This window comes from Schistocerca cancellata, chromosome 11 (genome assembly GCF_023864275.1).
Source record: "Schistocerca cancellata isolate TAMUIC-IGC-003103 chromosome 11, iqSchCanc2.1, whole genome shotgun sequence".
Taxonomy (NCBI): Eukaryota; Metazoa; Arthropoda; class Insecta; order Orthoptera; family Acrididae; genus Schistocerca; species Schistocerca cancellata.
In genome coordinates, this window is record NC_064636.1 from 119452254 (window position 1) to 119472964 (window position 20711).

A 20711-nucleotide genomic window follows, 5' to 3' on the forward strand; every position below is an offset into this window, starting at 1 on the left:
AACTTGTTTTAGGTGAAAAGTATACTCGATGCACAGTAGCCATGTTCTCGCTTGCCCAGATGGCAAGGCAACTTCTGCTTCGGTATATTGACTGCCTTCCTCTAAAATCGCTACACCAGGGAGAACAGCAATTAACAAAATATTTGTTGACGGTATGCAATATGTCAAGGAACACACATGATTAACTCTGTAAGTGACATAAGGTATGGACCTTGGAGAGGCTGCTACACCGCGCGGTCTCAGGCGTCTAGTCACGGTCCGCGCGGCTCCCCCCGTCGGAGGTTCGAGTCCTCCCTCGGGCATGGGTGTGTGTGTGTTGTCCATAGCGTAAGTCAGTTTAAGTTAGGTTAAGTAGTGTGTAAAATTACGGACCGATGACATCAGCAGTTTGATTCCAAAGGAATTTACCACCACCCCGTCACCTTAAAACTCTGAGCAAAGGTGAAGCCAAAACGAAAATTAGAATTTAATATCACTCCTTAGATAGTTTAACAAATTCGGTATCCGGAAGGTATCCCGGTATCCCGGAAGGTTTACCAGAAGATATTGTTGTTATTGTTGTGATCTTCAGTCCAGTGACTGGGTTGATGTGGCTCTCCGTGCTACTCTGTCCTGTACAAGTTTCTTCATCTCCCAGTACCTATTGCAACCCGCATCCTTCTGAATCAGGTTAGTGTATTTATCTTATGGTCTCCCTCTACGATGTTTACCCTCCACGCTGCCCTCAAATACTAAATACATGATCCCTTCATGGCTCAGAACATGGCCTACCAACCGATCACTTCTGCTAGTCAACTTATGGAACAAATTACTCTTCTCCCCAATTCTATTCAGTATCTCCTCATTAGTCACGTCATCTATCCATCTAATCTTCAGCATTCTTCTGTAGCACCACATTTTGAAAGCTTCTATTTTCTGCTTGTCCAAACTATTTTTCGTCCATGTTTCACTTCCATACATAGCTACACTCCATACAACTACTTTCAGAAAAGACTTCACGACACTTAATTCTATACTCGATGTTAACAAAGTTCTCTTCTTCAGAAACGCTTTCCTTGACATTGAAAGCCTAGATTTTATATCCTCTTTGCTTGGACCATCATCAGTTATTTTGCCTCCATAATAGAAAAACTCATGGACTACTTTAAATGGTTCAAATGGCTCTGAGCACTATTGGACTTATCTTTTGAGATCAGTCCCCTAGAACGTAGAACTACTTAAACCTAACTAACCTAAGGACATCACACACATCCATGCACGAGGGAGGATTCGAACCTGCGACCGAAGCGGTCTTTCCAGACTGAAGCGTCTAGAACCGCACGGCTACACCGGTCGGCGGACTACTTTAAGTGTCTCATTTCCTCATCTAATTCCCTCAGCATCACCTGATTTAATTCGACTACATTCCATTACCTTCGTTTTGCTTTTGTCGATGCTCATCTTATATCCTCCTTACAAGACACTGTCCATTCCGTTCAGCTGCTCTTCCTGTTACTATGCTGTCTCTGACAGAACTACAATGTTTTTCGCCGAACCTTAATGTCTTTATCTCTTCTCCATGGATTTTAATGCCTACTCCGAATTTTTCTTTCGTTTTATTTACTGATTGCTCGCTATACATACTGAATGACATAATATTCCATATAAATGTCGTGTGGCTAGGGCCTCCCATCGGGTAGACCGTTCGCCGGATGCTGGTCTTTCGAGCTTACGCCACTTCGGCGACCTGCGAGTCGATGGGGATGAAATGGTGATGATTAGGACAACACAAAACCCAGTCCCCGAGCGGAGAAAAATCTCCGACCCCACGGGAATCGAACCCGGGGCCTTCGGATTGCCCTTTTTTCGCGGTGATCACTGAGCTACAGGGGCGGACATAATATTCGGTAAAATCACATTCGATGTTATACAATAGATTTCGATAAATGCTGTTTTCTTTATGATTCTTAGAAAAAATAGTAACTAAGCACCGATCTACGGGAGGACAGGCAAGCGGTGACGGTGGTAGGTTCCTATGGGACCAAACTGCTGAGGTCAATGGTCCCTAAGCATACGCACTACTTAACCTAACTTACAGTAAGTTACGCTAAGAAAAACACACCCACGCCCATGAGAGGGCTCGAACCTCCGACGGGGATAACCGCGCGAACCGTAGAAACGCGCCCTGGACCGCGCGGCTACCCTGCGCAGCCACGACTAGGCGGTGAGACCTTGGAACCTCAAGCAGGGCTGCACTAGTGTGTGCGCGGGACTCTGCGGCACAGTTTTTGTGCCCGAAGTTCGCAACAGGAGAAGAACATAACACTGAGTAACCTACACCTGAATCATGCATCGCAAGAGGCTTTCAAGATGTTCTACTATAAAGAAGCTGGTTTAACGCTGGACTGCTGAATTTCTTTTCTGTGAATACTACAAATAAACAGCTCAAGCAAAATTTGGAAGCTTTTTGGTGTGCTTGCAGGAGTGTAAAATCTAACACAGAATGAACTGAATACTTCTGTTTCAGCGACGCTCACGCATAAAATACAGAAAGGGATATGTGAATCGAATTTTGCCTCAGTTTTTCTTGTATGTCTTCCCAATACTTCGTTAGGTCACAGCTCTTGCTGAAGTCGAACGAAGATTTTTTTTTTAAAGGTAATGAACATTCTCAGAGCTACGACGGAGCTGCAGTTATTGTCGGTCATTTGTGTGGACACGTTTTCCAATGCAATGTTGGGTCACCGTTTCGCTCATCATCTGAATTCAGTGCTGTTGCTAGTCTTGTCAGAGGTAAATGCAGTAATAGTTTCCTCACTTTAAATGGTCTCGTTCCTTCCATTCCACCTGAACCTAATTCACTTGAGCTCTATAGGAGAAATTAAACAAACGAATGCCTTGAGCATGAGCCGTGTGGTGCAGTACAGCATATAGTCTGGTGAAATCCTCATATCGCAGACAGTTAGCTTCACTTTTCAACGACAATATAGCTCTAGATAAGTAGAACGATGAAGCCTGTAACTCTGCTCATGGATTTGAAATCACGATTTCCCTCATTCGACATACTTTCGCAGATATTTTCCCTCTCACTAAAACCGTACCTGATATATTGTAAGGCCGAGTTTATCACACTGGCAGAAGTGTAACACCAATTTGTGCGTTCCAAGCTGTGTTGAAAACAAATGTTGGAGAGTGCATTTCACGGCCAATGTACGGACGAAACAGCAACTATTCATCCTAGGCCTGATGCTGCCGTAAATCTAGAACCAAACATTATTTTGATCCATGTAAGCAGTAATAGCTGAAGCTTGTACAAAATCGCTTTAGGATTTGTTTGGACGATTTTTCTGCACTTGGTTTTATTTGTCCTTTTTTTTGTTCGCTGCTGTTTAGGATCACAACGGTGGTTGCGCATATTTCCGGAGAAATGCTAGTTATTTGTTGGATTTTATTGTCAAATGGACTCCAGGCAACTTTGCTGCGCTGTGCAGTGTCTCTGGTCGCTCCTCGTCGCACTTTCCAGCTCTGAGCACAAAATGGGCAGCTGCTGGTGGCGTAAGCAATAGAGACACGCCCCAGCTGAGAAGTGTGTACTGCAGTTCGATTTCTTTATGCTGAGGGATTCCGCCTGATCTCATGTGGCCCATGTAACACAACCCTCACGTGTGATAGCAAGGAGTGGAAGTCATGCAAGATCTTTGAAGCAGGATGTCCATGATTCAGGGAAGGAAGCGAATGACAGCCGATTTCCTTGTTCACTGGTTGTATAAGGCGATTCGAGAAAATCGACCTTAAGGGGCAGTCCAGAACAAGCGAAGAGGAACCCAGCCATTGGGCAGTGACCCTCTTCATGACAATGCCTAACAGCTCACTTCAGATGCTATAAAGACGCTCGTGCAGTCTGAGATAGGAAGTGTTTGGTCTCCCACAATAACAGCGTCGATTTTTCTTTATCACTAAATGCAGTGTGAAGCTGTGTCGGATGCCTCCCTGAAGTCAAGGAAAACGTCACAAACATGGCCGCCGGTGTATACACCGTAGTGGGCCTCATGGATGAACACAGCGAGCTGAGTGTCCCAAGATCTCTATACATGGAATCCATGTTGATTTTTATACAGTAGGCTTCTGTGAGTGTAGTTCATATTCTGTAATTCTTGGTTGATTTCAACGATACAGGCGAATTATTATTTACCTCGGTCTTATGAACCTTCTTCGAAATGAAAATGACCTGCGCTTCTTTTCAGACGCTAGCTACGCTTGGTTGCTCCATGCGACCTACGATAAACAGGTCTTTCTTGTTCAGGATTCAGCGCTGTTCTTCATCTTCCTGCCATTGGAATTTTCAACAGCACACCACTGACAGTTAGAACACTCGTTTTCTCCGTGTTATCTTCAAAAGATATCGCGAGGTGACATAACCTTCAGATTGCCAGCTCGGATCCATCGAAGAAAAGGAAGGACAATAATATAACTAAAACCAGAACATGATTCACACACCCTACCAATGACAACGCCTTTTGAAAAAAATCAAGGCAAATAGCCTCATAAAACTCGTTAATTCACATGACTATGAACGACCTAACGTGACAGCCGGTCGGGGTGGCCGAGCGGTTCTAGGCGCTACAGTCTGGAGACGCGCGACCACTACGGTTGCAGGTTCGAATCCTGCCTCGGGCACGGATGTGTGTGATGTCCTTCGGTTGTTAGGTTTAAGTAGTTCTAAGTTATAGGGGCTGACGACCTCAGATGTTAAGTCCCATAGTGTTCAGAATAGTTCAGGCCCGGATTTGGGGGGGGGGGGGGGCGACAGGAGTACCTGCCCAGAGCGGCAATTTCACAGGGTGCCAAGTTCATATTCTTCAAGAAAGAAACCTTGCTTCGCATGTCGCCTGAGCATCCAGTGCATGTTGTCTATTTTAAGTTGCTATCTGAAAGAATCATAAGTTGTTTTCGCATGTATACATAGTCTAAGTGATATCTCTACCAGGGAATTCCCTCGCGTCTAGAAATAAAAACAGACGACGGTGCTATACGAGCTGAGCCGAATAAACCCGAATGGGTGAATGCTATTTGCAGTTTGTTTATGTGGTTGATTGGCAGTGCGAATTATCAGCGTTATTTCACTAGTTAAATCCATAAATTCAGACTATCAGAGTGGAAATAACTGGTAAGACGGATTACGTATTATATTTCTGCGCTTATCCAATAAAAAGAAATTACGACAGAAAATTTTTGCCAGATCGCTACATTACCAGTTGTACACTCCCCGGTTAGCAGTCGCATTATGGTCTGTTCTCGGTAGAGAGGGGAAAACGAGTCGTACGAATACGTAATGACGCCTGAGTGGGGAATAAACGCGCGATAATTGAACCTGTGGTGCTGGTAGGGTTACTGAAATTAACCAGAGAATAAGCTTTCACAGTGGAAGGAATACTTACATAATTTTTTATGAAAAGATTCATGTTAGAACGAGGAAGGAGAGGAAACGGCGACACTACACAAATTATATGGTAGAATATGAAAACTGCAAATTTATATAAAAGATTTGGTACTACTATTTTTCGATCTCATGAACGAAACGTGATACTAGAATGAGATTTTCACTGTGCAGCGGAGTGTGCGCTGATATGAAACTTCCTGGCAGATTAAAACTGTGTGCCCGACCGAGACTCGAACTCGGGACCTTTGCCTTTCGCGGGCAAGTGCTCTACCATCTGAGCTACCGAAGCACGACTCACGCCCGGTACTCACAGCTTCACTTTGGAAGGTAGGAGACGAGATACTGGCAGAAGTGAAGCTGTGAGTAGCGGCCGTGAGTCGTGCTTCGGTAGCTCCGATGGTAGAGCGCTTGCCCGCGAAAGGCAAAGGTCCCGAGTTCCAGTCGCGGTCGGGTACACAGTTTTAATCTGCCAGGAAGTTTCGAAACGTGATACTGTTTCTTAATACAAAACTTTCTGCTTGTAGTAGGCCTAATAGGCATTTCATATTGATACTTCGTGAATTATGCTGTCATGTTACTTACGTAAGCGAGGTAAATAAAAATGATCATTTGTGCGAAAACACTTATTTGGTGTGTGTTACAATTGCAGCAATATTAGGAAGGCCAGTTCATTTTATCTAGCAGACAGTGGAAAAATAGACATAATCAAGTCGAAAAACCACACAAGTCTTGAGTACTACGCGTATTAACAGTTTTTACAGTATTAGAAGACGACATCCTGATTTTGCATATAGCAGACCGTTTGACGGACTTTGATGAGGTAGTAGATTCTTTCACAGGAAGGAAGGCACACCATGTAAATCTGTAGCAAGATTAGAGACAAAAAAATTCTGGGACCTAAGGATTAAAGAGATGTGTATTGTTTTGATGGTCTGTTGTTTTTACTGTTTTTTTTTTTCTTCCTTAGGAGGAGGCAGGATGTGAAACCGAATGACTAGGAGCAGGAAAGACACTACACGACAATTTAAATTCCACTGCCCTGAATATACGTTTGATGCCTTCCACTGCAAAATATACATGATCGAATTCCACAGAGCAAAATACAGTGACGTGTGATAGACGAATGCTGTGTGAAGAAGCGTGGCACTCCAGTTTGGCATACTTAAGACCGAATAACTTGTCTTACAAATCCTCGAACATATATATTTTATACATCACATCCTCGAGAAAGATGCGCAGTTCAAAATGAACATATGTTTGAATAATTTAATCTTTTTAAATGTTTTACGTCATATCACAAACACTCGAGGTGGTGGGGGGAGGATGGGTTCCACTACGCCCCTGCCTCGCTCGCCATGTTGCAGCTCTGCGAACTGAAACGGCCCCTCCAGTGCACCGCGCTCTGTCGGTGTGACGTAGGGAGCCGCCGACTCAGCGAAGGCCAGGCGGCGCATATCGCTTGTGAACCTGTGCCCTCGACCGCCAGCAGTCGCTATCAAGGTTTATTTTTTTCTTTTCTGAGTAGTAATTACCCACCAGTGCAGCTGAGCAACAAACAAACTGCGAAGAAGGGAGCTGCACATGAGGAAAAAGACGTAAAGTCACTCTCTGTATGCACATTTTATGATATGTTTAATATACAGTTCACGTCAAATTATATCGCCATTTTCATTATACAGGGTGTATGAAAAAGAATCATCCTATTTGGCACGTCTACATTTTTGAAACTAACAAAGATATAGGAGGTTGGTTCATTAAGTAATGCCCCACATTTTTTCCTCAGAACGTACATGTTGTTAAGACTCAGAATTTTGTGACAATATACATCAACATGTCTTGTTCATGTCCTATTTTTCTATCCTATTTTTCTACGTAGTCTCCATCACGATCTTTGGCTGTACCCCAATGTTGTAGAAGAGCATGTACTCCCCGCTGGTAAAAGCTCTTGTCCTGCGGGCGTAGCCATGTTTTCACTGCCTGACTGACACTCTCGTCATGTACGAAGTGTGTTCCTCGTAGAGAATCTTCAAGCGGCCCAAAGATATGGAATTACAGAACACACGTTGTTGTTTGTCACCTTAACGAAGAGCTTTCAGTGGCTGAAATTTGTACGGTTTCACGTGTAAACGTCCACGCAACACACACCAGACGGACATCGGAGGCATGTTGAGCTGTCGGCCTGCAAGGCGAACGGATTTCTGCGGCCTCCTTGTGAAAATATGGCGGATGCGTGCGACGTTTGTGTCAGACACTCGCAGATGTCCCGGCGATTTGCCTTTACGGAAACAACCTGTTTCTCGCAATTGTTCGTGCCATCGTCTAATGCTCCGTGCTGTAGCAGGATCCACACCATATCCAGTACGAAAGTCACGCTGGAAAGTTATTACCGTCGAGCACCGCACAAAACGTAGAACACAAAACGCTCTCTGTCGTCTTTACTAGAACTGAAGTGGGCGCACACGACTGCTACCTGGCGATAACCATGTAATACTTGAGAGTTTGCTCTTTCCATCAGTACATTTTCACGCACATATTTCAAGTAACGGAATAGGTGCATTTTTATCGGGTCATCGTATTTTACACTTAGTTGATTGGAATCGAAAGAAGGTCAGAAAACTCGGAAAGAACAGCTGCAAGCGCAAACCGAAGCATATGAGGAAGAGTAAGGGTTACTATTTGTTGCTGGAATCGCAGATTGATCGGAAAGCATTTTACATGATTGTTAACTTCCTTGAATTTCTAGTTTCCGAGAATTTATTTTTCAAAGGCGTTCATCTCGAAATGACTTTTTTGACACTTGCGTGCAATCAAACTCAAAAAGTGCGGAACCGATTTGATAGTATGATTCTTTATAAAATTATGAAATATTTGAACCAGCGTGTGAGATGATATCATGGTTTCAAGGGTATTTTTCTTTGTTTAATTACAGAAAAACAATCCTGAAAATCGAAGTAAATTGTTCCAACGCTTGCAGACATTTTAATATTCATTTATTTCACCTGCACTGAGCTTCATATTCTTAGAAAATAAGCTATTAATATAAAATCAAAAACTTTTTGATTTCAGATGGAAATCGGAATGGCTGCACTGCACGGAATTGGAGAACTATACTCACAACCTTCAGCGGACATCACAGCCTAACTTTGTTAATTTTGGCTGAAATTATTCAAAAAAATTCAAAAAACTGTTCGAAATACGAATTAACTGATATAAAAATTGCTTAAAATTCTGATTAAATCTTCCCACCCCAAAAGAATCTCGAAAATTCGGTGTCAAACAGCTTCCTCATGTGGTTTCCCCCCTCAATCACAAGATTATCGACATCTTTATACACTTTCAGGCGCGAACGCCTTCTCCCCCAACAGGAAGGATATAGAGAAGGCCAAGGAGCGTTTGGAACAGTGAACAAAATGTAGCAGCCAAGATCTTCTGAATCTGGTAGCTCTACAAATCTGGTCATCAATTGCAGGGCGCATCGCTGGATCGGGACCACTGCCATGGCTGGACGCAGTGCTGACGGCAAGTGAGAGGCACCTCCAGAGGGCGAATAATTGTCTGTCCGGGTTGCGTATCTCGGAGAAGGAGAGGGAAAGGCGACTGAAATGAACACCTCGTGGTGGGCAAGTACGTCGCTGTCGGGGAATGGAGTGGGCAGAGGCTGGGAACGAACAGCATCTGATGTGGCCCACGTGGCTTTCTGCTAGTCAGAGGTTCCAGCCACTCTGTTCCGCGATCGCTCATCTCAGTCTCTGCAGTTTCGGGCTTCGTGCTATGGATGAAAGGAGGGACCGCATTTCGCGGTGAAACATTTTAGAAGTACCGAATGCATCACTTTGCATTACGATGCCAGTAGGGCCGCTGGATGACATATTACGCGACTTGAATTCACTTACAGCGTTTGCATAAGAGCAAGAAATCTTAGAGCTTCGGCTAATATCACATGGCAGAAATACTTCGAACGTCAGACCTATCCAAGGGTTATCGTTGTCGGTGCGGAGGGTGGCGGGGGAAGGAGTGGGGGAGGGAGGGGGTCTCGAGGAAAACTGCGGACAGAGTGGGTGGGAGGCGGCAGCCCAGTCCAGCACAGGAGGCGAGTCTCGCTGCCGACCACCACTGCACTGGCTGCCGCGGCGCCCGACCTGTCTGGTGAGTCTCCACGTACTCCCTCCATCAACGTACGGTAGGTATGTACTGTGCGTGTAGCTTCCCTCAATTTGGCAGCCTTCGGTTCTCAGTGTTATTCACACTTAAAAGCTGCGGGTATGAAAACGGGGGAAAACTAAAGGGAGACCGAGACGCTTTTTTCTTTTCCCAACTATTTTCCTCTGCCTGTAGCGTGACAGCTCTTATTATAACTCCTGTATTGTATCATGCCAGCTGTGATCTTTGGTAAATACTGATTCTTACAGCACAATGGTGCTACTAGCAGTAGTTATTATTGTCCCGAGTTGCATGGTTTTGAAACTGGTTTCAGAACGAATGTTGCTTTTGATGAGTACTTGTCGGATCTAAATGACAACTGAAGCAGGCGAGGCTTCCGCAATAAAATTTTCCCTCCGCATCAGAGTGTGCCTAATATGAATCTTCCTGGCAGAGCACTTTCCAGAGAAAGGCAAATGTCCCGAGTTCGAGTCTCGGTCCGGCACACGGTTCTGATCTGCCAGGACGTTTCAGGCGACAGTTGCTGGAAGACTTCTACAGAGTGGTAATGTACCCAACATCTGTTTTCCAGCAGGAAGAAATTCAGATGCTCTGGATTCATAAATGTTTTTACTAAACTAAGTAACAACGTGGAGGAAAGTTGAATGTTCAATTTATCTTCAGGCTGATTCCAAAAGTTTACTCAGCAACGTTGTGCACAACAGCAGATGTTCGAAACGACGACTAATTGGAACGCCTGCAGCCTCATCTGTGCGAGTACGTGACATACACGATGCCACATATCCCAGTCACTGGATAGATTGGGGAGACCAATTTGCATGTCTCCTGCGTTCCCCTCATCGGACGCCTCTTAATGTTTTTCATCTCTTATCATATCAGCAACATCGTCTACATGACGCGGTGTCTGTAAAAGTTCAGTTTCGTTAACGCATGTTGCCGCAAAATGTACAGTCCGTCACTCAAGTTGGATGCCGTCACTTTATTTGATGTCACACTTTTGAGAACGGGTGTTTTGGTCCTGGCATTAAATAATTTGTGCAATACTTATCAGTTTATTACTTCCCATTCGCTCAAGCACAAAGTCGGTACACACTCAAGTTTTCTATCAAAGTCTGCACCATTGCTGTAGTTCACTCTATTTCTTAGACGAAATAACTCTTTTATTTCGTACACAATCTCTCTTAGTCTAACGTATACCCGTGTTCTGTAATAACTATTGGTTCCTTCTCGTACTTCCCTTGTCTCCACACTTCTTCTTAATAACCTTATATCGTTTCCGTCGATACACAGCTGAAATTTAAGTTCTTGGACCTTTTCTCTTTCCTTCTGTCTTCTGACTTCTCTGTCGATAATTTCGAAACGAATAGTGGTCTCTCAACACATTTTTGTATTTTAATGCGACAGTGCTGCTGTGTTACTTTGCCGGATACTTTACCTTTTCCTTAGTTTCTGCGTGCTCAAACTACTTCCACTGCCAGCGTGCTATAATTCGTTTCCACGTAATGCACAGTCCGACTATTACTATATACTTTTCAGTAAAATCATTACTTTTCCTACTATTAAAACAAGACTTCCCTTCGGCCCACCTGTACACAACTACATCCCTGGTTCAGCTAACTCGCTTTCGTCTTAACAAAATTTCTACATCTGCATCTACATCTATGTGATTTCTCTGCTATTCTCAATAAAGTGCCTGGCAGAGGGTTCAATGAACCACCTTCAAGCTGTCTCTCTACCGTTCCACTCTCGAACGGCACGCGGGTAAAATGAGCACCCAAATTTTTCTGTGCGAGCCCTGGTTTCTCTTATTTTATCGTGATGATCATTTCTCCCCATGTAGGTGCGTACCAACAGAATGTTTTCGCAATCAGAGGAGAAAACTGGTGATAGAAATTTCTTGAGAAGATGCTGTCGCAAAAAAACCGCTTTGTTTTAATGATTGCTATTCCAGTTCACGTATCATGTCTGTGACACTACCTCCCCTATTTCGCGATAATACAAAACGAACTGCCCTTCTTTGTACTTTTTCAATGTCATCCATCAGTCCCACCTGATGCGGATCTCACACCGCACAGAAATATTCCAGAATAGGGCGGACAAGCGTATTGTAAGCAGTCTCTTTGATAGACCTGTTGCACCTAACTGTTCTGCCAATGAATCGCAGTCTTTAGTTTGCTCTACCGACAATATTATCTATGTGATCGTTCCAATTTAGGTTATTTGTAATTGTAATCCCTAAGTATTTAGTTGAATTTACAGCCCTCAGATTTGTGTGACTTATCGCATGACCGAAATTAAGCTGATTTCTTTTAGTACTCATGTGAATAACTTTACACTTTTCATTATTCAAGGTCAATTGCCACTTTTCGCACCATACAGATATATAAATCATTTTGCAAGTCGTTTTGATCATCTGATGACGTTACAAGACGATATATGACAGCATCATTTGCAAACAATCTAAGACGGCTACTCAGATTGTCTCATATGTCGTCAATATAGGTCAGGAACTGTAGAGAGCCTATAACACTTCCTTGGGGAACGCCGGATATTACTTCTGTTTAACTCGATGACATTCCGTCTGTTACTACGAACTGTGAACTTTCTGACAGGAAATCACGAATCCAGTCGCACAACTGTGGCGATACTCCGTAGGCACGGAGTTTGGTTAGAAGACGCTTGTGAGGAACAGTGTCGAAAGCCTTGTGGAAATCTAAAAATATGGAATCAATTTGACATCCCCTGTCGATAGCACTTATTACTTCATGAGTATAAATAGCTAGTTGTGTTTCACAAGAACGATAATTTCTGAATCAGTGCTGACTATATGTCAATAAATCGTTTTCTTCGAGGTACTTCATAATGTTCGAATACAGTATATGTTCTGAAACCCTACTGCAAATCGACGTTATTGATATAGGCCTGTAATTCAGCGGATTATTCCTACTTCCCTTTTTGGGTATTGGTGTGACTTGAGCAATCTTCGAGTCTTTAGGTACGGATATTTCTGTGAGCGAGTGGTTGTATATAATTGCTAAATATGGAGCTATTTTATCAGCATACTCTGAGAGATACCTGACTGGTATACAATGTGGACCGGAGGCGTTGCCTTTATTAAGTGATTTAAGCTGCGTCTTTACTCTGAGGATATTTTCTTCTACGTTTCTCATCTTGGCCGTTGTTCTTGATTGCAATTCAAGAATATATACTTCGTCTTCTTTGGTGAAGGAGTTTCGGAAAACGGTGTTTTATAACTGTGCTTTAGTGGCACTGTCATCAGTGACTGCACCGTTGTTATCGCGCAGTGAAGGTACTGATTGCGTTTCGCCACTGTTGTGCTTTATGTATGACCAGAATTTCTTTGGGTTTTCTGCCAGATTTCGAGACAGAATTTCGTTGAGGAAATTATTAAAAGCATCTCGCATTGAAGTACGCGCTATATTTCGAACTTCTGTAGAAATTTGCCAGTCTTTGGGATTTTTCGTTCTTTTGAATACGGAATGCTTTTTTCGTTGCTTCTGCAACAACGATCTGACCCGTTTTGTGTACCATGGGGGATCATTATCAACAATTTGCACAGATTGAAAATTGTCATATAGGGCTAAAGTATTCTCTTTTACTCACAAAGCAATACGAATTTTATACTCACTGCGATTAATTTAGTTTAAGATCAGTAATGCCTACTTGTGTTGGCAACAGGTAATTATTGTTTGTCTGAAATCTCACTTTTAAGTCGCTGGAGGGCGATATAGTTTTATGAGGATTAACAAGAAGAGTGTGCCTCTTACCGATGTCTTTACGGGACCTCGCACGCCATTTCCCCCCATTCCGAGGTCAATTTCATTCCTGCGACACCCTTCAATTTCTGTTATGAAGGTCAGTCTCCACCAGTGCAGAAAGGATTCCGTTAACGCCACAGCTGCCCTGTAGAACTTTGTGGCCTACACAGTCAAAGACTTTGGCAACTTCACAAAATCTACAGCGGAATATTTGATTTTGCTTACCTCTGTTTATCATTCATTTTCTGAGGTTCGGTACTGTTTTCTCTATACAGAACTCGTGGCCAAAGGCAAAGTGAGCGCTGTTAAGACGTTCTGGTCAGTCACATGAGTCAGTATTCTATCCGAGCCACATTCTCATAGACTTTTGAAAAGAATTGAAGTACTCTAGTAGGTCTGGAGCTAATTTCGCCTATCTGCGTTTTTACAGATCTCTGTTTCCACGCGTCATTGAAGTCTGTCAGGAAGTACGGCCCCAGTCATTAAATGATCACATGCAGACTTAATAATATTCCTATCAACTCAGAACCAGATTAAAATAGAAATAAATCTATTGCACCTGTACTGGGTTTGTTGCCACTTTGAAGAAGTAACCAGAGTCGCTATGGCAGAAACTGACACGGTAGCGGGTCGGCCCCACATGGAACTGACCCTTTGCACAGATACAAGGTACACGCTTGGGAACAGCAGTTATACCTGTGTGGAATGCTGCTTAGCAACTACGAAAGGTCGACCATTATCTGAAGAAGGAAAGGAAGGACTGAAAACCGTAGCTCTTATTGTTGATAAACTGAGGAAGGAATGAGGTAACAAGTCCACATGAGCATTTTACACTATGTCCTGAACACACATGATCACACTGCCATGCATGTGTTGACCAGGTATGTAAGCGTACTTCATCATTTTTGTGTTGTTGTTGTTGTAGTAATGGTATTAGTAGTAGTAGTAGTAGTTGTAGTAGTAGTAGTTCATTAGTAGATCACTTTTTACAATTTAAGTAAGTTAAGGTAATTCGCATTTATAGACTTATGCAGGCTTATAAGTGTAGAATGGCAAGATTGCGATAAGTAGTTATCTGTTGCCTTACAGTAGGAATAAACTTAGCATTTACCTGAGATGATTTACGGATACCACGAAAAATCTAAATTAGGGTGGGTAAATGAAGAGCGGACCATCCACCCTCCCGAATACAAGGCTACTCGGTTTAAGATGGTGCTACCTCATTCCGTTTATCCCTTTCGTGCAATACTTCAGGCGGCAGGGAACTCGGTTGGGTGGGTAAGGTGCTGGTGGACAAATGAGCCAATCTAGCACACAGTGCGAATTCATCAAACAAACTCGATATCTTCAATAATTAGAGAAGTCGATAATTAAAGAATTAAGCATGTTACATGATAACAAAATTTAAATGTAGTTATTAGTCTGAGGTCATATGGTAAGATTACACATGCTTCACAGAGCAACAGCAGAGGTTGCTTCGAACTCTAAGCCGATACAGGCATTTAGTTAAATTCAGACTGAATGAAATAATTTGTCAAGAAATGAAGGAATCATTAAGTGAAATTAAATGCATATCAGGCTTGCAATCAAAGAAATTCATAGCACACTAACCAATAGCAAAGGATATACTAGTTACATAATTAACAAAATCAAAATGTCTTAATGAACAATATGGAGATGCTCTATACAAGCAACAGCTGCAATAAGAGCTTATACTGATTGAGTTTTCCAGGTAACTTAGCCAAGACAAATATTCAGGGAATCTGACATCACTTACACCTTATAATGGTCGGTCCGTGAGACAGTTCCAAGTTTCAATTAAGTACCAAAAATCATTACAAGCCACTCAGTTGAAACTGGTAAGCTAATGGCCCAATTTATTATTTAACACAAACATGCGCTTAAAAGGTGAAAGGCTCTCCAAAACACATAAAATGTGCATGCTAAAAGCTGCCAAGATTCAACAGTAATTAATCTTGGGCCCAGAACACAACGAAACAGTTTGCTGATGTAGGGATCAAAATTAGACCAACAATTATACATGTTGTCACACAGGCAAGCACGCTGTGGAACTAATTTTTAAGCTCTCTCGGATTCAGCATTTAGGTAACCAGCCGTCCGCCCCAAAGCAATTGTCTACCCAGGTTCGTTTAAAACAACTTCGTCATAACTGAAACATGTTGTTTTTGTGGTCTTCAGTACAAAGATTGGTCTGAGGCAGTTCTCCATGCTACTCCATCCTGTGCAAGCTTCTTCAAGTACCTACTGAAACTTACATCCCTCTGAATCTGCTTAATATATTCATCTCTTGGTCTCCCTCTAACATGTTTACCCTCCACACTGCCCTCCAGTACTAAATTCAACATCTGTTGATGCCTCAGAACATGTTATACCAGACGACCCCATCTTCTAGTCAAGTTGTACCACAAATTCCTCTTCTCCCCAACTCTATTCAGTACCTCCTCATTAGTTACGTGATCTGTCCATCTAATCTTCAGCATTATTCTGTAGCACCACATTCCGAAAGCTTCTCTTCTTGTGTAAACTATTTATCGTCCTAGTTTCACTTCCATACATGGCTACACTCCATACAAATACCTTCAGACAAGACTTTCTAGCACTTAAATCTATACTCGATGCTAACAAATCTCTCTTCTTCAGAAACGCTTTCCTTGCCACTGCCGGTCTGCTTTTTATATCCTCTCTACTTCAACCATCATCAGTTACTTTATTCCCCAAATAGCAAAACTCATTAAGTTTCTCATTTCCTAATCTAATTCCCTCAGCGTCGCCTGATTTAATTCAACTACATTCCATTATCCCCGTTTTGCTTTTGTTGATGTTCATATTATATCCTCCTTTCAAGACACTGCCCATTCAGCTCAACTGCTCTTCCACGTCCTTTGCTGTGTCTGACAGAATTATATTGCAGTTGCAAGACCCAATGTTTTTATATCTTCGCCATGGATTTTAATTCCTGCTCCAAATTTTTCTTTTATTTCCCTTACTGCTTGCTCAATGCACACATTCAATAACATTAGGGATAGCCTACAACCCTGTCTCACTTCCTTCCCAACCACTGCTTCTCTTTCATGCCCCTCCACTCTTATAACTGCCATCTGATTTCTATACAAATTGTAAATAGCTTTTCACTATTATACCCCTGCCGCCTTCAGAATTTAAAATAGAATATTCCAGTCAACATTGTAAAAATCTTCCTCTGAGTCTACTATTGCTAGAAACGTACGTTTGCCTGTCCTTAATCTATCTTGCAAGATAAGTCGGGGGGTCAGTGTCGCCTCTTGTGCTCCAACATTTGTACGGAATCCAAACTGATCTTCCCCGAGGCTGGCTTCTACCAGTACTTTAATTCGTTTGTAAAGAATTCGTGTTAGTATATTGCAGCTGTGACTTATTAAACTGATAGTTGGGTAATTTTCACACCTGTCAACACCTGCTTTTCTGGGATTGCAATTATTACATTCTTCTTGACGTCTGAGGGTATTTCGCCTGTCTCATACATCTTGCACACCTGATGGTAGAGTTTTGTCAGGGCTGGCTCTCTCAAGGCTATTAGTAATTCTAATGGTATGTCTATTCCCTGGGCCTCGTTTCGACTTAGGTCTTTAAGTGGTCTGTAACATTCTTCACACAGTGTCATATCGCCCATTTTTGAGACGTTCGTATTTCTTTTTGCCTGCTTTATTTACTGCTATTTTATATTTTCTCCTTTCATCAGTTAAATTTAATATCTCTTTTGTTACCCAAGGATTTATACTAGCCCTCGTGTTTTTATCTCCTTGATACTCTGCTGTCTTCACTGTTTCGTCTCTGAATGCTACCCATTCTTCTTCTACTACAGTTCTCTCCCTCATTCTAATAAATTGTTTCCTAATACACTGAAACTCTCAACCACCTCTGGTTCTTTCAATTTAACCAGGTCCCATCTCCTTAAATTCCCACCTTTTTGCCGTTTTTTCAGTTTTAATCTGCAGTTCAATAGATTGTGATCAGAGTCCATATCAGCCCCTGGAAATGCCTTACTATTGAAAACCTGGTTCCTAAATCTCTGTCTTACCATTACATAATCTATCTGAAACCTTTCAGTGTCTCCAGGCCTCTTCCACGTATATAATCTTCTTTCATAATTCATAAACCAAGTGTTAGCTATGATTAAGTTATGCTCTGAGCAAAATTCTACGAGGCGGCTTCCTCCTTCTTTCCTTACCCTCATTCCTTGTTCACCTACTACTTTTCCTTGTCTTCCTTTTTCTACTGTTGAATTCCAGTCCCCCATGACTATTGAATTTTCGTCTCCCTTCACTCTCTGAATAAATTATTTTATTTCATCATAGATTTATTCAATCTCTTCGTCATCTGCAGAGCTAGTTGGCATATAAACTTGTACTACTGTAAGCTTCGTATCTATCTTGTCCACAATAATGCGTTCACTATGCTGTTTGTAGTAGCTAATCCACCTTCCTATTTTTTTATTCATTACTAAACCTACTCCTGCATTACCCCTATCAGATTTTGTATTTATAACCCTGTACTTAGACTACCAGAAGTCTTGTTCCTCCCGCCATCGAACTTCACTAATTCCCACTATATCTAACTTTAATCTATCCATTTTCCTTTTCAAATTTTCTAACCAAAATGCCTGATTAAGGGATCTGATATTCCACACTCTGGTCTGTAAAGCACCAGTTTCGTTTCTCTTGATAACGATGTCCTTCTGAGTGGTCCCTGCCCTGAAACATACAACACAGTAATAACTGAGCAATCCTAAATACAAAGGTAGACATTTGTAAACGGTGAAGGAACAATTTAGTACCCAGATGTGTAACACCAAATTCTTTTTCTCGAGTGCCGGAACTTGACAAGTCCTTAAACTGTTGCCCTGTTTGATCATGGTACATACCACAACCTTTAACTAACAGACATAGTAAGGTATTCAGATTCAGTGTCATATCCCACATGTCGTTACACAGTATGATAGAGAAACCATAAACGGCACGTGGTCTGCTTACAACAGAAATAGACACAACATTAAACTTCAGAAGTAAGATATACAAATCCGAATACACAAGGTGAGAAGACTTCTGAGTGAACCCCAACTGACAGCCCACACACTAATGACAATTCGAAGCGTCAAATTCTCTGTCCACTTGACAGGAATTTACAAAATAAAAATTAGAACTCTCATGGAATAGGATTACGACACGCACGACCGACTGACACTTTAATTCGGATCGCACTTTATGAAAGTTCAGTGGGCCTGTGGTAATTTAACTGGTACGGCAAACTGCCTTAATGCATTCAGCCCAGCTCACAGCCAAACGATCACAACTCAGCACAAGTGCCTCGGCGACACAAACATCAAAACCCGCTTACTGAACAGACGCTGGGATGCTCACCGTAAGGACCGGATTGTAAAGTCCCAGTTACACGATTCGCATAATCCGGGTACTACAGTCCCATGCACCAGCGCCCCAAGTGTGCATATCTGTAACTAAGACTGGTTCACGTCGACCTATTACACTACCCACGAGGGAATGTACCCGTCGCACATGCGCAATAGATGGTAGTAACGCGCGAAACACAAATTGAACTGTCTGATCTCTTGTAAAGTTGTCCGTTCTACCGGTAGAAACACAAGAGGAACAGTGTGATATATTGTAACGCCATTCGATCAGGGTACCTGTTTCATAAGAAGTTGTTTTCTTATTATTATTTATTAAGTAATTGTTATTCTCTAATGTAGGTTACTACTGTTCAGAATTACAGACCCAACAGTTAGATTTATATTACGACACTTGGTTACAAAGGTATATGTATATCAAAATTTACATTTATACCGCATTCTACACATGGAGGACGCACTTGTCTTAGGAGTTGTTGCTCTGGTAGTGACTGTCAATCTTCGGGTTAGTGCAGAACTATGGTGTGAACGAAAAGCCAGATTTTATTGGGTTTGACTCTGGGACAGGGCTTATGCGTTCCTTAAGAGTGCTTAAAAGCCAGTGGCTGAAAGGGAGGAAAGAAGGCATTCAAATATATTCACTACTAATGAAAGAAGTGAGGCCCGGAGATCCACAAGAATTTCGGAACTTCGAGAGGATGGACATGGCTTGATTCCAGAAACTGTTCTCTGAGATTGAAGAGGGAATTAGCAAGTGTGACACAGTCATGAGGGTGGCTATCCTATCTCACAATGTCGAAAGAGAGAATTAAATCATATGTTTGCAGGTCTTGTGATCATACCAGCCTAGATTATATATATATATATCCTACTCAGCTTATTGCAGGCCTCGTCTGTCGCATTGGGAAAAACTGCACGCTGTGGAACTAATTTCAAAGCTCTCTCGGATTCAGCAACTTAGGTAACCAGACATCCGCTCCAAAGCAATGGTCTACCTTCGTTCGTTTAAAACAACTTCGTCATAACTGAAATATATTGTTTTTGTGGTCTTCAGTACAAAGATTGGTCTGGTGCAGCTATCCATGCTACTCTATCCTGTGCAAGCTTCTTCATCTCCCAGTACCTACTGCAGCGTACATCCTTCTGAATTTGCTTATTGTATTCATCTCTTGGTCTCCCTCTACGAATTTTAGCCTTCACGCTGCCCTCCAATACTAAATTGGTTTCTGGAACCGCGTCACTGCTGCGGTTGCTGGTTCGAATCCTGCCTTGGGCATGTATGTGTGTGATGTCCATAGGTTAGTTAGGTTTAAGTAGCTCTAGGGGACTGATGACCTAAGAAGTTAATTCCCATAGTGCTCAGAGCCATTTGAACCATTTTTGAACCATTTGAACTAAACTGGTGATTCTTTGATGCCTCAGAATATGTCCTACCAACCGATCCCTTCTTCTAGTCAAGTTGTGTCACAAATTCCTCTTCTCCCCAATTATATTCAATACCTCCTCATTAGTTATGCGATCTACCTGTCTAATCTTCAGCATTATTCTGTAGTACCACATTTCGAAAGCTTCTATTCTATTCTTGTCTAAACTATTTATCGACCATATTTCACTTCCATACATTGCTACACTCCATAGAAATACTTTCAGAAACGACTTCCTGACACCTAAATCAATACTCGATGTTAACAAATTTCTCTTCTTCAAAAACGGTTTCCTTGCCATTTCCAGTCTACATTTTATGTCCTCTCTACTTCGACCATCATCAGATATTTTGCTCCCCAAATAGCAAAACTCCTTTACTACTTTAGGTGTCTTATTTCCTAATCTAATTCTCTCAGCAGCATCCGACTTAGTTCGACTACATTACATTATCCTAGTTTTGCTTTTGTTCATCTTATATCCTCCTTTCAAGACACTGTCTATTCCA

At 42.2% G+C, this 20711-nt stretch overlaps 1 protein-coding gene across 4 annotated transcripts in view; it reads left to right on the forward strand.

Annotated features, from left to right (window-relative positions):
• The first annotated feature begins 9481 nt into the window (after window positions 1-9481).
• LOC126108788 (ankyrin-2-like) overlaps window positions 9482-20711 on the forward strand; it is a 105826-nt gene continuing 94596 nt past the window's right edge. Inside the window, exon 1 of one of the 4 annotated variants that reach the window (XM_049914139.1) lies at window positions 9482-9603. The gene's annotated coding sequence lies outside the window, so the exon portion shown is untranslated. Of the gene's footprint in view, window positions 9604-15098; window positions 15219-20711 lie in introns of those variants that run through there. The other 3 variants (XM_049914140.1, XM_049914138.1, XM_049914137.1) reach the window with 3 other exon arrangements.